The sequence below is a fragment of the Zingiber officinale genome, chromosome 1B (assembly GCF_018446385.1).
Source record: "Zingiber officinale cultivar Zhangliang chromosome 1B, Zo_v1.1, whole genome shotgun sequence".
NCBI lineage: Eukaryota > Viridiplantae > Streptophyta > Magnoliopsida > Zingiberales > Zingiberaceae > Zingiber > Zingiber officinale.
The window spans coordinates 50198994-50215160 of record NC_055986.1 but is presented as its reverse complement, the minus strand read 5'-3'; positions in this window follow the sequence as shown (position 1 = coordinate 50215160).

The window sequence follows — 16167 nt, the reverse complement described above, 5'->3', positions numbered from 1 at the left end:
AACCACAGATTCACCCCCGTACACCAGATGGAACAGGGTTATGTCGGTCATCTCTCTGGGTGTGGTGTGTTGGGCCCACAATACGCTAGGGAGTCCATCAGCCCAATTACCTCCGGTGTGGTCGAGCCGAGCCCGTAACTCTATGAGGATTTCCCTATTGGTGATTTTCACCTGGCTATTACTCTAGGGGTAGGCCACTGAGGTGAAAGCCTGTACAATGCCATAGCCTTTGCAGCACTCCTTGAGCCTTCATCCTACAAATTGTCTTCCATTGTCAGAGATAAGCAGGCAAGGGATGCCAAATCGACACAAGATATTTTACCATATACATTTGATAACCATATGATCGATTATCTTGGCTAGCTGCTTGACCTCCACCCACTTTAAAAAATAATCTACTACGATGAGTAGAAATCTTCGCTGACCAATTGTCATGGGAAATGGTCCAACGATGTCCATGCCCCACTGGTCAAATGGACAAGACACCATGGATGCTTTCATCTCCTCGGTGGGACGGTGTGAGATGTTATGATACCTCTTGTTGGATCGAGTTTACTTGGTTCAGCTTCGGATGAGTCCTACTTGGTTCAGACCGTGAGACGACCGATCTCACATATAACTCGGATGGGCCCCACTGGTCAAACCCTTATCTTTTCTTTTTTAAAACTATGATCAAAGTACGCAAACACAGTCAATTTACTTGGTTCAGAGCATGAGACGACTCCTACTCCAAGACCTAGGTCCCATGGATCTTTCAATGGGTAATCCACTAAACATCTCTTTTAGTATCCCCAGAAGAAGTTATCGAATACAAGATGAAAGTAGGACAGTGTAACAACCTACACTTCCTTTTTGCAAGTATGATAGGTAAACAGTAAATAAAAATTATTACTAACACCTTAGAAGATAAGAATCTGAGCAGGCTAGTGTGTTGGTGTTGATCTGCCGACAGCGGTCAGATATTGCAGGGTAGTAGTGCGGCTACAACAGATCATAGTTGATGCAACAGAAGAATCATAGAAACTCAGTCTCAAGTTCTTTTTTTTTTATGTCTTTGAAGTGATGGTTGAGGCCCTTTATATAGTCGAGCTAGACTTGATCCAGATCCACTAATCTTAGGATTAGGGTTTGACTCAATGCTGATCGATCAACCAATCCAGCTATTTGGTAGACAGTTCCTACCTGATTCGGTCCATCTTGCCATCCAGATTCAGCTTCGGATGAGTCTTCGTTCGATCAATCGATCCCTCTATTCAGTCGACCGATCTCGCTATCTTCGCTAGCTTATCTAGTCTGATATGATCAATCTGGATTGATCTTTGTCACCGCATATCCACTGTTCAGTCGACCGATCCTGAGGTTCGGTTGATTGTTCCCTTGGTCGAGCCTTAGCCACATGCTGATCTCCAAGGTTCGGTCGATTGATCCAAACGTTCGATCGACCAATTTCGATAAAATTCTAACCTGTACAAATATTAGTCTTCCTGCAAAACAGAGTTAGAATAAAAAATAATAAAATATGTAAAGATAAGTTTTGACAACCTTCAGACTGTCCGGTCCTGACTTTGAGTTTCGCTAAAACTTTAGGTCAGACCGATGTTTACTAGTTCCTCTTAAGGGAACATATCCTCACCTAGTCACTCTTCTCCAGTGACCTACCTTTACTTACCAATTTATTGTTGGTTGACTAGCCTCTTGACTCTCCAGGTGTTCATGCCAGTTGTCTGGTCCCACGGACCTAACTGGATTTTTTCCGATTGTTTGGACCCGCAGACTCAACCGGACTTCCTACCAGATAACCGGTTGGTTCGTTCACATATCTAGTCTTCGCACCAGCTATCCGGTCTCACAGACCTAGCTGAATTTCAGCATGGTGTCCGATCCTTCAGACTCGTCAAATCCTACACATTTGGTAAAGTAGTTAGATCGTAAAACACCTAACTTAACTCACTTGTCATTCATCAAAATCTGAGTTAAACCATTAGTGCAAACTGCACCAATAATCTTCCCCTTTTTGATGCAATGACAACATAGTTTAAGTTAGGAAAAATATATGATAAATACACGCAAAATGATTCTAAGAGAAGCAAAAAATGAGATAGTTAGTTTTGTTCTTTTTAATTTTTAGAGTTAAGTTATTCTGATTCTCATTTGTTTTCTAACTTCAACCCTAACCCTCCCCCTCCCCCTCCCCCTCCCCCTTTGATATTCATTAAAAAATGAGAAGAAAAATGAATCAACAGATGAAAAAGTGTACTAAGTAAAGTAATTATGGAAATAGTCAAGGGGTTTTCCTAAAAAACTTTCAAGATTATCGGGGGAAGAAGTCAAAGGTTTTTCGTAAACAAAAAAAAATGCTAAGTAAAATAATTTTTTATAAATATGAAAAGATGATTTTGAACAAAATTTTTAAAAGGTTTGTGAAAGTAAAAGGTGGTTTAAAACACTTTTGCAAGAGTTGTACAAAACTTGCTAAAACATTTTTAAAGTGTGTGCTTAAAACATCTTTTCAAACTATGGTTTAAAATAGTTTTCAAAATACTTGTAGGTAATTTGTAAAACATATATTTTGAAAAAGTAGTAGAATTTTTTGTAAGAAAAAATAACTTGTCAAATAACTTTAAAATAACTTTAACGTTTAAAGTAATTTTGAAAGTGATTTTGCAATAGCTTATTAAAATCTTTACAAAGTAATTTGGAAACAAAATAAATTTCAAAGTATGGTTAAGAATGATTTTCAAAGTACAAAAATTTTCCACAATGGATATTTGTAAGAGTGTTAGAAAATGATTTTCAAAATGTTTAAACAAAAATAGTCTTGGAAATATTTTAAGAATAGAGTTTGAGAAGGTTTTTTAGGTATTTAATTTTTCCTCCCCCTGGACCTGGTATGTATTTGAAAATATTCATCGAGAAAAATTATCCTTAATTGTCTAACCAGTAGTTACTAACTAATTATCAAAAGATAATAATGTTCACTTGGTTAGTCAAGTTATATATATGAGTCCAGTTTGTATATAACTAAGATGGATTATTTAACTTGATCACTATAATTTGGTATTTCTCACCTAGACTTGTGTTGATGCACAAATATAAACATCTTAAGTCCAGGAAAAGGGCCTATGCATCTCACGCCATTCTATATTTGTGAATACACAATCAAGGTAAACTTAGTGTTTGTGAGATGCTCAAGTCCTAGATCTATAGGAACATGCTTTCTATAGATTTGACCTAGACAAAGGCTGAAATGAATTTTGAAAGTCTAAGGAAATGGAAATTTTAAGAAGATAAAAGTAAAGTTTTCCTTAGAATTTTCAAACTATTTTAAGAAATTATTTGAATAGAAGTCCTATTCTATTAAACGCATTTCTAGTTGTTGTCGCAAGTTGCTAAATTTATTCTCAAGGAGTAGTTTGGTAAATATATAAGCAAAGTTAGATTTGGACTCAATATACTTGAGTTCAATATCTCACTTAGTGACATGATCTCTGATAAAATGGTGTTTTATTTCAATGTGTTTAGTTCTTGAATGATGCATTGGATTTTTTTTATTAAGTTAATTGAGCTAATGTTATCAATGAACACTTTTGTGTTTTCAAAGTTTAAATTGAAGTCTGGGTGTGCATCATCCATAAGAGTTGTGCAACGCCCTGCCTTATGATGCGATAGCTGCCACATCCGCAGTCCGCAACGATCCGCAGGAGTTGTTTCACAGCAGAACAACCTTGTATATATATATATATATATATATATATATATATATATATATATATATATATATATATATATATATATATATATATATATATTAGATACCAAAAATGTAGATAAAAGTGTAAATAATTAAAATTTAACATAATTAGAATATTTTAAGGGAAATGAATATTTTTAGTGGATAATATATCAAAAAATAAGTTTATATGCATTTATGAAATTTATTGAAATTTTTATAGATTTTAAATGAACCCTTTTAGGTTTTAAGTGATATAAATGGGTGAGAAGAAGTCTGTTTAGAAATACCCATTTCAATGAGGAGTTGATGGTTATATAAGACATTTATCTAAACCCTAAGTTTAAGTTCTTATTAATGGCCCAATTCCCCTTATCTCATCGTCGCTGACTCCCTCTCCCGATCTTCTTCTTCCATCGCCTGTTGTTGTTGGCGCCAACAATTTCTAGCCCCGATCGCCACAGCTAGCCGCAACAAGTGGCATGGCTAGCTCCTTTCCCGGCCTCCTTGGGCCAAGCAGCACCGGTGTTGTGCCCTAGCTTTTCAGTCGCCGTCGCCCTATTGCCTATCGCCGCAAGTAACCGCAAGCCAATCACTGTGCCGCTCGATCCCTCGATCATCTCATTCCTTTTCCTCACTGCTCGACGTCGGTTGCTATTTGCGAGCTCCTATAGATCGCGCCAGCACCCGTTGATGGCTGCTGCTTATCTACTCATCATCGACAGTCGCCAAAGCCTTGCTCTGGCAATCGACCTCCTTTCTAGCCTCCCACCCTTGGCCATGAACACCAAAGGGCTCCCAGCAACCAAGCTTTTGGCCGTGCCCTAGAGTCTTCATCGAGCCACCTCCTTCTAATCACGCATCACCGCTTCCTCTTGTTGCTATACTCTCTCCAAATCTAGAAAGGGACGACCAGTGGTTTAGGGGAGCTTCAATTCCAGCATAGCACCATTCAATTTTCTGTCAGAGGAAGCTATGGATCAAGATTGAGCCATCTTCACACGTAGTCGCAAGCCTCTACCGCAAGTCACTATCTCAAGATCGCCATTGCACCGCCACCCCATCCACCTCTTCCACTGGTCTTGAGAGCAGAAGAAAGGATGTCTCTCTGGACCGAATCCCTGAATAGAGGTCAGGAAGAAGAATCCCGGCGGGAATACGATCCAACGGAAAGAGAGGAGAAGGTTTCGACAGAGTTGTCTTTGAGGCATGTTCTTCACATTCTTGATGCTTTAATTCTTCCTATAATATGTAGAACTATGGGTTAAGTATAGATAACATCCTAGGATTTGAACAAAATAAGATTTCATGTAGAACCAATTTAGGTTTCTATGTTTCTATACTTTATTATGCTTCAATCAGTTCCCTAAATTCATGTACGTTTAGACACCATGTTAGGTTAAGTGATAAATTTCAAAATTTTGCTAGTTGTGATGTTGATTATGATTTTACCTATTTCTTATCTAGATAACCTTACATGCACTATGTAGGTTACATATTTGGTTTTGGTTGAGATTCAGTTATGAGTTTTGATTGTGCCCATGCTCTTTATATGTCCTAGCATGATTTTCTTACTATAGTTGACCTATTAGCATTAGGAAATTTAGTTTAGCATGTTCTCAACAATGTTATTTCTTTAAATTTAGCCTCTATGTTTAGTGTGGCTTCGGATTTTTTTGTGACTTGCAAGGTTTTGTTTTGTTTTCTTGCTAAGGATATCATGTTTTGGCCCCTACAAATTGTGCATGTTTCAACTATGTTAATGCTTTAATTTAAGTTCCTTCCTTATAGTTCTGAAAGCTTGTATAAATGCATAATTTCAGATTTCATAGATTCCTATGCTCTTTTGATCATTTAGTGGATGATATCATGTTAGTGTTGGAATGTATACTAAAAGCCTAGCTTTTTGTATAAACATTTATTTAGAAATAAGAATCACATTGGTCAATATCTACATTTATATGCTAAGTGTAGTTGTTCAATTAATTTATATTGTAGATAACATAGTGTGTGGTGTCATACACAGAAGATCATGTTATCAATTCCTTATAAATTATAAATAGTAGCTCATGACTGAGATGGAAAGGAACAAATCATTGGAATAGTCGTAGTGTAATTAGGTATTAGTTTATCTTGACTGATAAATTACACTAGTACACTCTGAGTCCATTGAGCAGGACCATTTAAGGTAAGTTCTTTTTATACTGACTTAATAAAAGAACAAGATCTTAGTTATTATGGAAGTGTGTGCTCTTAATCCTAATATAATAATAAGCACATATATTTAGTATTTATTTCTTTGACTTATCAAAGGGTGAGATTTAGCTCGATAAATCAAAAGACCCAATAAGTTGGGAAATAATATTGCATATAGTGTGTGTTTTTTATTATAGAAGGAAACTATGTCATAGAAATCTCGGTTGATAATGCCCCCAAGAGGAGCTCATAAGGATTGTCATGTTAAACCCTACAGGTGGACTTAGTCCGACATGATAATAAGATTGAGTGGTACTACTCTTGAACTAAGATATTAATTAAAGTGAGTTGTCAGTAACTCAATTAATTAGTGGACATCTGACATCTTAAACACAGGGAGATTAACACACTCATGATAAGAAGGAGCCCAAAATGTAATTTGGAATTGGTGTGGTAGTTCAATAATAATTCTTTAGTGGAATGAATTATTATTGATGAAATTAAGTTGGGTGTTCGGGGCGAACACGGGAAGCTTAATTTCATCGGGAGACTAAAACCAATTCCTCCTCTCAGTCCCTATCGTAGGCTCTTGTATATAAAGAATTATACCCACCTATACAGACTTTCTTACCCAACCTAAAGGAGTCGGCCAAGCAAGCTTGGAGTCCAAGCTTGGGTCGGGCAAGCCAAGGGTTGAGCCAAGTTGATGGGGTCGGCCAATGCTTGGAGCCCAAGCATGGTGTGGCCGACCCTAAGCAAATAAAAAAGATTTTTATTATAAAATTTTTCTTATGTGGATTCCATGGTTTTAAAAGAGAGTTTAAAATTTAAATCTTTCCTTTTATAGCTTTCTACAAAAGATTAAGAAAAGATTTGATATCTTTCCTAATTTATAGATTGAAAGGAAGATTTTAATTTTGATAAAACTTTCCTTTTTTGTAACCATGTTCATAATTTAAAAATAGAGTTTTAAAATTAAATATTTCCTTTTATAAGTTTCTACAAAAGATTAAGAAAAGATTCGATATCTTTTTTTATTTATAGATTGAAAGGAAGATTTTAATTTTAAAGAAAACTTTCCTTTTTGGAAATCATCCACAAGTTTAAAAGAAATATTTTAATTTATAAAATTTCCTTTTATAACCAATCATGAAGGGAAAAATTATTAGAGAAATTTTTTATAAATTTCTGGAAACAAATTAGGAAGTTTTAATTCTTGTGTTATTAAAAATTTCCCTGTTTGGAGCTTGGAGGTGGCCGACCATGATATCTATGAAAAGGAAATTATTTTTAATCTTTTAAATTTTCCTTTTCATGGAAAAGAAATTAAGGAAGTTTTTATTTAAATTCTACTTATTTTCCAAGACCAAGGAATATAAAAGAGGTGGTAGGGGTGCCTTCATGTGACACGACTCTATTCTATTTCTTCCTCTCTTTTCCTCCTTGGTGGTGGTCGGCCCTATTGTTTTTCCCTCTTCCTTTTCTTTCTTCTTCATTGGCCAAACCTCATCATCTCTTGGAGCTTGAAGGTGGCCGGGTTCTATCTTGGAGAAGAAGGAGAGAAAGGAAGCATCCCTTTGGAGCTTGGTGGTGGTGGCCGAACCTCATCTATTCTTGGAGTACTTGTGGTGGCCAAACCTTGCAAGGACAAGAAGGCTTTGGGTGGTTCTCAGCTCAGTAGATCGTTGCCCACACAACGTCCGGAATAAGAAGAGGAATACGGTAGAAGATCAAGAGGTCGTTGCATACAAAGGAAGGTATAACTAGTAATTATTTTCCGCATCATACTAGTTTTTTCTTTTGTATAAATTCCAAACACAAGAGGCATTAGATTCTAGTTTTTCGAATTATAATTCAAGTTTGTGTTTTTCTTTGTTTTTCAAATTTGTGATTTGATTGTTCTTTTTGGTTAAACTAGAGTTATATAAGAAAATTAAATATTAGCTTTCCTTAAAAGGCTTTGTCTAGGCGGTGGTGGATGCTCCCATACCCAAGAAGGCCATGTGCCTCGCCATGTAGTCCTGGAAGCCAATTTTGGAAATTAATATTTAATTGAATTTATAACATAGGTTGATTTGGATCAATAGTGTTAAGTTCCGCTTGCGATCCAAGTCTAAACCATTAAGAACAGATAAGTTAAATTTGGAATCAATAATGTTAAGTTCCGTTTGCGATTCCTAATTTAACTTCTAAAGAACACAATAGGTTGTTTAGGAAAAGGTTTGACACTTGTACAAAATTTTTGTACAGTGGAACTGGTACGATCCTCCTAGGACCAACCAACAATTGGTATCAGAGCTAGAGTTTGCCTCTGTGTGTTTGGTTTTCAATTTAATTATGCACATGTCATTCATAATTTAGGCAGGATAATAGTAGGATATGCTAACTCTTTGGTTGCAGGCTCCAACTATTATGGCTTATAGTTGTTGTGTGTGATTGGACCCTTGGACATGTCAAGGGCATTATTTTTGTGTGTGCATGATTGTATGTAACTAATACAGCAGGAGCTGTATTAGCCCTAGGATTTTAGAATTTTATTTTCGATCTAGAATACATGTACATTCCTTCATGGAATATAGGATCGATATATGTAAAATTTTATTTTATTTTTATCGCGGATCGAATCCTTGCGAGACGTGGTGCTAGTAGAGGACCAGAGGCGCAGCGAAAAAGGAATCTCGATGGATCCGACGACATGATCCCTAGGGCTGGCAACATGCGAAGTGTAGGACCGTTGGACCGACTAGAAAGGGGGTTGAATAGCCCTGTAAAATAAAAAAAACCTTCTCGAACTTTCAACAGAACACTTGCATCAAATAAAGTAAACAGAAAACAGAAAGTAAAAGGCTCACAGAGAGTTGACTTAGTTACAACCGGGGAGGTTGTTAATCCAAGGAAGATGTCGTACTATTATCTCCTTCTGGCGGAGAAGCCTTTTTACAGCAGTGAAGTACACAACTAGAGAAGCTAAACTAGAGAGAACGTACAAGTGTTGTTACAATGAGTTGTACCTAAATTGATGAAAAGCTTCTAGACCAAGGCTATATTTATAGCCTTGGTCGGGACGCCTGGAAGGGGTTCCGGGCGCCCTGGGGGGATAAAACTTTATCCCCAACGTTCAGATCGCGTTTGACGCGATCTGGTCAACAAAACAGGTACGGGCGCCTCGGGCTGCTCCGGGCATCCCGGACTGCTCCGGGCGCCTCGGAGCCGAAAGTCAACAGTGGTTGACTTTTTTCGTCCGGGACCTCTGCTCCGGTTCGGTTTGGCTCGGTCCGGGTCTTCTACTCCGGATCCGTTCGCTTGGGTGATCTCTGCCATCCGGAAAAGGGCTCACCAGAATCCAACTTCCGGTCTTCTCGAGCGGGCTTCCCTCCGGCTTCTCATCCCTCGGAATCGCCGCGTGTTTCCTTCTCGTCCGCCGGCGTACTCATCCGCAGTCTTCGTCCCTCGGACGCACCGCGTGCCATCCTTCTCGCTAGCTGCATCTCTTGCTCCCCGAGCAATCTTCCGCTCCGGCTTTCGTCCCTCGGAACCACCGCACGCTTCCTTCTCGTCCACCGGTGTACTCTTCCGCAGCACCTCATCCCTTGAACTACCGTCCTTCTTGTTAGGACCAAAAGTAGCTAGAGGGGGGGGGGGGTGAATAGCTCGTCGCGTTCGCTCGGTGCGCTTCGTTGCTTGGCGTTGCTTGTTTCTTCTTGGATGTGCAGCGGAAAATACAGAAACAAACACAAAACGCTAACACTAGGATTTTACTTGGTATCCACCTCACAAGAGGTGACTAATCCAAGGATCCACACCAACGCACACACCCTCCACTATGAATAACACTCCTTTATGGTAACTACCAAAGGCGGAGAAGCCCTACAACACTCTCAATACAAGAAGAAGAAGGGGAAATACAAGTTAAGCAAAAGCTTACAAGATGTGCAGTAAAAACCCTAACCCTAACTTCTTCCTCTTGCAATAGATCCGCCTCTTGACTTGGAAAGCCTCCAAGAACCTTCAAGACTGGCGATCACGTGCTTGTAGAGAGTGTGGAGGAGCTGGAATGAATCGAGACGAGCTCGTAAAGGATGCGAAGACCACGCTCGCTGCGGCTTTAAACACGGCGGTCGGATCGATCGATTCAAATGTTCGAATCGATCGGGAGGCTGGATCGATCCACGGATCGATCCGGAGCGCTTTGGCGATAAGCGCTGGATCGATCCACGGATCGATCCGGCGCTTATCGCGCGAAGCATCGCGTCCCGATCTGTGGATCGATCACGGATCGATCCGAAGCTTCTGACCGGCGGGAAGAATGCGGATCGATCCGATCGATCCACATCCTAGATCGATCCACGGATCGATCCGGCGCTTGGTTTTGCCCAAAACCAAGTCCCAAACCTCTAACCAACATCCGGCCAACCTTGACTGTTGGTACATCATGCCTCGCATCTGGTCACTCCCTTGCCAGGACTCCCCACCAAGTGTCCGGTCAATCCCTTTGACCCACTTGGACTTTTACTCGTCGTGCCAAGTGTCCAGTCAATCCTTTTGACCCACTTGGACTTCCACCAGATGTCTGGTCAACCTTGACCCATCTGGATTTTCTCGTGCCAAGTATTCGGTCAATCCCTTTGACCTACTTGGACTTCCCAACACCAGATGTCTGATCATCCTTGATCCATCTAGATTTTCCTTGCCTGGCTTCACTCACCAGGACTTTCACCTAGCTTCACTCACTAGGGTTTTCCATCTGCCTAGCTTCACTCACTAGGACTTTCACCTGGCTTCACTCACCAGGATTTCCTTCTGCCTAGCTTCACTCACTAGGACTTTCACCTGGCTTCACTCACCAGGATTTCCTTCTGCCTAGCTTGCCAGTTAGGACTTCCCAGTCAAGTATCCAGTCAACCTTGACCTACTTGACTCTTCTTCACTCAATATCTTATTGTCAAACATCTAAACCCAAACCAAGACTCAGCTTGGTTAACCAGGTCAACCTTGACCTGAGGGATGTTGCACCAACACTTCTCACTAGTTGCGTCTTCCGCTCGACTACCTGTGCTCCTAAGCTCCTACACACTTAGACACAAGGTTAGAAACATACAGGACCTAACTTAACTTGTTGATCACACCAAAACAACCTTGGGGTTCCAACAATATCCCCCTTTTTGGTGTGATCAACCCAACTTAAGGTAGGGTTAAAATAAACATTAAATAAAATTAAGTAAATTAACTTAATTTACAATTTAAGGGCAAAAAGATAGACAAGAAAAAATTAAATCTATCTACCTCCCCCTAGACTTATACTTTCTCTTCTCCCCCTTTGATCACAAAAAATGGGATTCCAAGAAAAACAATCTAAGGGTCAAAAATTTAGTAAATTTGAAAAAAATATCTAAAAGAAATTCTAAGTTAAAAACAATTCTAAATAAAGTTTCTAAGTAAAGTTTTAAAAATCTGACTTAGGCAATTTAAAAATTTTTTAAGTAATTTGAGCATAAATTTCTAATTTCATAAAATCTTTTAACTTAAAAAAAAATTATAGGTAAAAATTATTTTTGAAAGAAATTTTTTTTAATCATTTGAGAATTTTTAAGAAAATTTTTCTAAGTAAAATTTTTTTTAAGTAAGTAAATTTCTAAATTGAAAAAAATGTTTTGAATAACCTGTTTAAAGCATTAATTAATTCTTGCATTAATGCTTTATTAGTAAGTTAATTAAACATTTATTTCAATATTTTGGCTTCCAGGTTGTGGCGAGGCACTAGGCCATCTTGGTTATTGGAGCAATAACCACTTCCTTGACAAAGCCTCATAAGAAATTCTTTGTTTAATTTTCTCACTTAAAGCGCTAATTTTAATTTTAAAATTAATTTAAGCATGACTTCGGAACCCAATATAGGTTCCAGCCTACTGGATTAACCAAAAAAATTTTAGGGACATATTTTCTTGAAATGTTCTTAATTTGTCCCGGGTGATATTTAAAGTACCAATTTAAATTATTAAATCTTCTAAAATTGGTTTTAGATGAACATGCATAGTTTTTCAAGTTATCTACTTGAATTTTCAAATCATCATTTTCAAGTTTCAATTTTTCATTTGCTAGTTTTAATTTATCTAATTCTTCTAAGAGACAAGACTTAGCTAGAATTACTTTTAAATTTTTATTTTCACTCTCTAATTTGCAGCAATCTTTTGTTAAAAGTTTAACGAACTTAAATATTTTATCGGGAGGAAGAGATCGTACTTGACATACCTTGTCGATCTAGTTGTCCATTTCTCCCCCTGATCTGCTGCTTTCTTCTGACGTGTCTCCCCCTTCATTGATGCTCTCGATGCTCATTTCAAAAGAGCATGAATCACAGTCGTCGTCTTGATGACTCGCCATCAGTGTGAGTCTGGAGAATGCTTCGACTTTCGATTTGGACAACGCATCGTCCCACTGTTGGTTAGTCCTAGGAAAACGTACCGGTTCCACTGTACAAAATTTTTTGTACAAGTGTCGAACCTTTCCTTAAATAACCTATTGTGTTCTTTAGAAGTTAAATTAGGAATTGCAGACGAAACTTAACATCATTGATTCCAAATTTAACTTATCTGTTTCTAATGGTTTAGATTTGAATCGCAAGCGGAACTTAACACTATTGATTCAAATCTACCTAAGTTATTAATTCCATAAATATTAATTTCTAAAATTGGCTTCCAGGACTGCATAGCGAGGCACATGGCCTTCTTGGATATGAGAGCAACCACCACCGCCTAGGCAAAGCCTTTTAAGGAAAGCAAATATTTATTTCCTTAAATAACTCTAGGTTAACCAAAAAGAACAATCGAATCACAAATTCGAAAAAAAAGAAAACACAAACTCAAAAAATAAATTTGAAAGACTAGATCTAATTGCCTCTTGTATTTAGAATTCTTACAAAGAAAATAACTAGTATGATGCGGAAGAAAAATAATACTTATACCTTCTCTTTGTAAGCTAATGACCTCGAGATCTTTTGCCGTATTCCTCGCCTCGCCTTGGGCGTCGTGTGGGCGACGATCCTCCAAGATGAACATCACCCAAAAGAGCTTCTCCAATTACCAATCCTATTTAGTTTAGGATTGTGTTTTGGCCGGCCCCTTGCTTGGGCACCAAGCAAGGTGGCCGGCCACCATATTTAGGAAAGGAAAAATAATTTTTTTTTTATAAAATTTTACAAGAGAAAAAACTCTTATAAAATTTTACAAGCTCTCTTTCCTAAAGTAGGAGTTAAAAAAGGAAAGTTTCTAAAAATTAAAACCATGTTTTAAAATTTAAAAACTCTCTTATAAAATTTCCTTTTTTAACATGATGATAGAAAATTTTAATTTTAAAACTTATCTCCCTTTTTTTCTTAAACCATGAGGATGGTTAAAAAAGGAAAGTTTTAAAACTTTTAAATTTTTCTATTAAAACATGTGGCCTAATTCAAATAAGGATAGTTTTAAAAATTAAAATCTCTCTTTTAAAACTTATAGTTTTCTACAAAGAGAAGATTTTAAAAATTAAATACAACCCTCCTATTTGAATTAATATTGGCCGGCCCCTACAAGCTTGGTCACCAAGCAATAGGGTCGGCCCCTATAGGAGGATGTGGTCGGCCAATGCTTGGTCACCAAGCAATGGTCCGACCCCCTTCTTGGACATCAAGAAGAGCCTTACATTTGGATGGACTTGAGGCTATAATGAGGCTACGACAAGGACCTAGAGGAGAAATTGATTTTGGCATTCCGATGAGCTTGAGTATCCCGTGCTCGCCCCGAACACACAACTCAAGTTCATCGATAATAACTCATTCCACTAGAGAGTTATTATCGCACTACCGCACCAATCCCAAATTATATTATGGGCTCTTTCTTATCATGAGTGTGTTAGTCTCCCTGTGTTTAAGATTACGAATGTCCACTAATTAAATAAGTTACTGACAACTCACTTAATCAATATCTAGCTCCAAGAGTAGTACCACTCAATCTTCATTGTCATGTCGGACTAGGTCCACCTGTAGGGTTTAACATGACAATCCTTATGAGCTCCACTTGGGGAAATTCTCAACCTAGATAACTAGGACACAGATTCCTTCTATAATCAACAACACATACTATAAGTAATATCATTTCCTAACTTATCAGACATATTGATTTATCGAGCTAAACCTCACCCTTTGATAAGTCAAAGAAATAAATATTAAATATATGTGCTTGTTATTATATTAGGATTAAGAGCACACACTTTCATAATAACTAAGGTCTAGTTCTTTTACTAAGTCAATACAAAAAGAACTTACCTAAATGATCCTACTCAATACACTTAAAGTGTATCAGTGTAATTTATTAGTCAAGATAAATTAATACTTAATTACACTACGGCTATTCTGATGGTTTGTTCCTTTCCATTTTAGTCGTGAGCAACTGTTTATAATTTATAGAGAATCGACAACATGATCTCCTGAGTGTGACACCACTCTCCATGTTATCTACTTTATAAATTAATTGAACAATTACATTTAACAAATAAATGCAGATATTGACCAATGTGATTCTTTTATTTCAAAAATAAATGTTTACAAAAGCTAGGCTTTTAGTATACACTCCAACAATCTCCCACTTATACTAAAAGACTAAGCTGCCATATCTGTTGCTATACATCTGATTCCCATCCCCTCCGCATGCCGATCAAAAGCTTTCGCCAGAAGGGCCTTAGTGAAAGGATCTGCCAGGTTATCTGCTGATGCAATCTTGGCGATGACAACTTCTCCTCGCTTGACGATGTCTCGTATTAGGTGGCACTTGCGCTCTATATGTTTACTTGCTTTCTGGGCTCGAGGTTCCTTCGAGTTTGCAACTGCACCGCTATTATCACAATAAATTGTGATGATCTTGGGCAAACCAAGAATCACATCTAAGTCCATTAGAAAATTCCTTAGCCATACAGCTTCCTTGGCTGCCTAAGAGGCTGCCACATACTCAGCTTCCATGGTTGAGTCTGAGACGCATTTCTGCTTAACACTCCTCCATGCAATGGCTCCACCTCCTAGAGTAAACACATAGCCTGACGTAGACTTACTATTGTCCCTATCTGATTGGAAGTCCGAATCCGTGTAAGCCACAGGGAGCAAATCATCTGCCTGATAAACTAGCATATAGTCTCTAGTCCTTCTCAGGTACTTTAATATATGCTTTACCGCAGTCCAATGTCCTTGTCCAGGGTTACTCTGATATCTACTAACCATGCCCATAGAAAAATAGATATCAGGTCTCTGTTGGGCTTTTCGGGCCTCAAAAACCGCTTTTTGCGTTGTGGATACCCCGAAACCCCAGCCACCGGATCCGTGCGAAGATTAAAATTTTGAAAAACATTATGAGTACGAGTTTCTTACACTAGTTCTAAACTAGATCTACAAGGAGAAGGAATTTACCCTTGATGCGAAGCCCTTCGCAATCCCGCTCGTCCTCGGTTCGCCGGATATCGAAAGTGTCAAAGTAGACACTTCTCTATGTGTATCCACACAAGCAAGAGATGGAGAAGAACCTCTAAGGATGTGCTAGCAACCTTAGAGATCAGTAATAGAGGAGAGGGAGAGCAAGAAGAAAACTAGAGAGGAAGAAGATGATGGAGTTACTCACACAAGCACACAAAAATGCATTAACTCCTCATCAAAAGTGGTCGGCCACTTTAAGGGGAATTGTAACCTCCATGGGATGCCAAGATTCACAACTCTTGGAATCTCCCATGAGGTGGCATTCCACTTAAGCAACCATGATGATGTGGAGCATCATCATTGGACCACTTAATGCCAACTCATCAATGAGGTGGCAAATTGTCAAGTCAAAATTGACCCTTCATCTTCCTCTCAAGTCAAGTCAAACTTGACCACTTCTCTCCCTTGGTTGATCTAATCTAACCATTGGTTCAAGTCAATTTTAATTTAATGAATCTCTATTCATTGAATTAAATTGATTAAATGAGTCTAAGTTCAAATTAGACTCACTTAACACATGAACCAAATTGAGTCCAACTCAATTAGCCTACTTTGGATTACTCTTAATCCAATTTAGTTCATCATATGAACCTAATCATTTAGGTTCATCAAATGAACCTAATCATTTAGGTTCATCAAATGAACCTAATCTCCATCTAATTGCCCTTTGTGTGTGACCCTATAGGTTCTTGTAACGTTGGCAATGCTCCTAAACTCATTTAGAAGCATAAGTAATGAGCGGTAT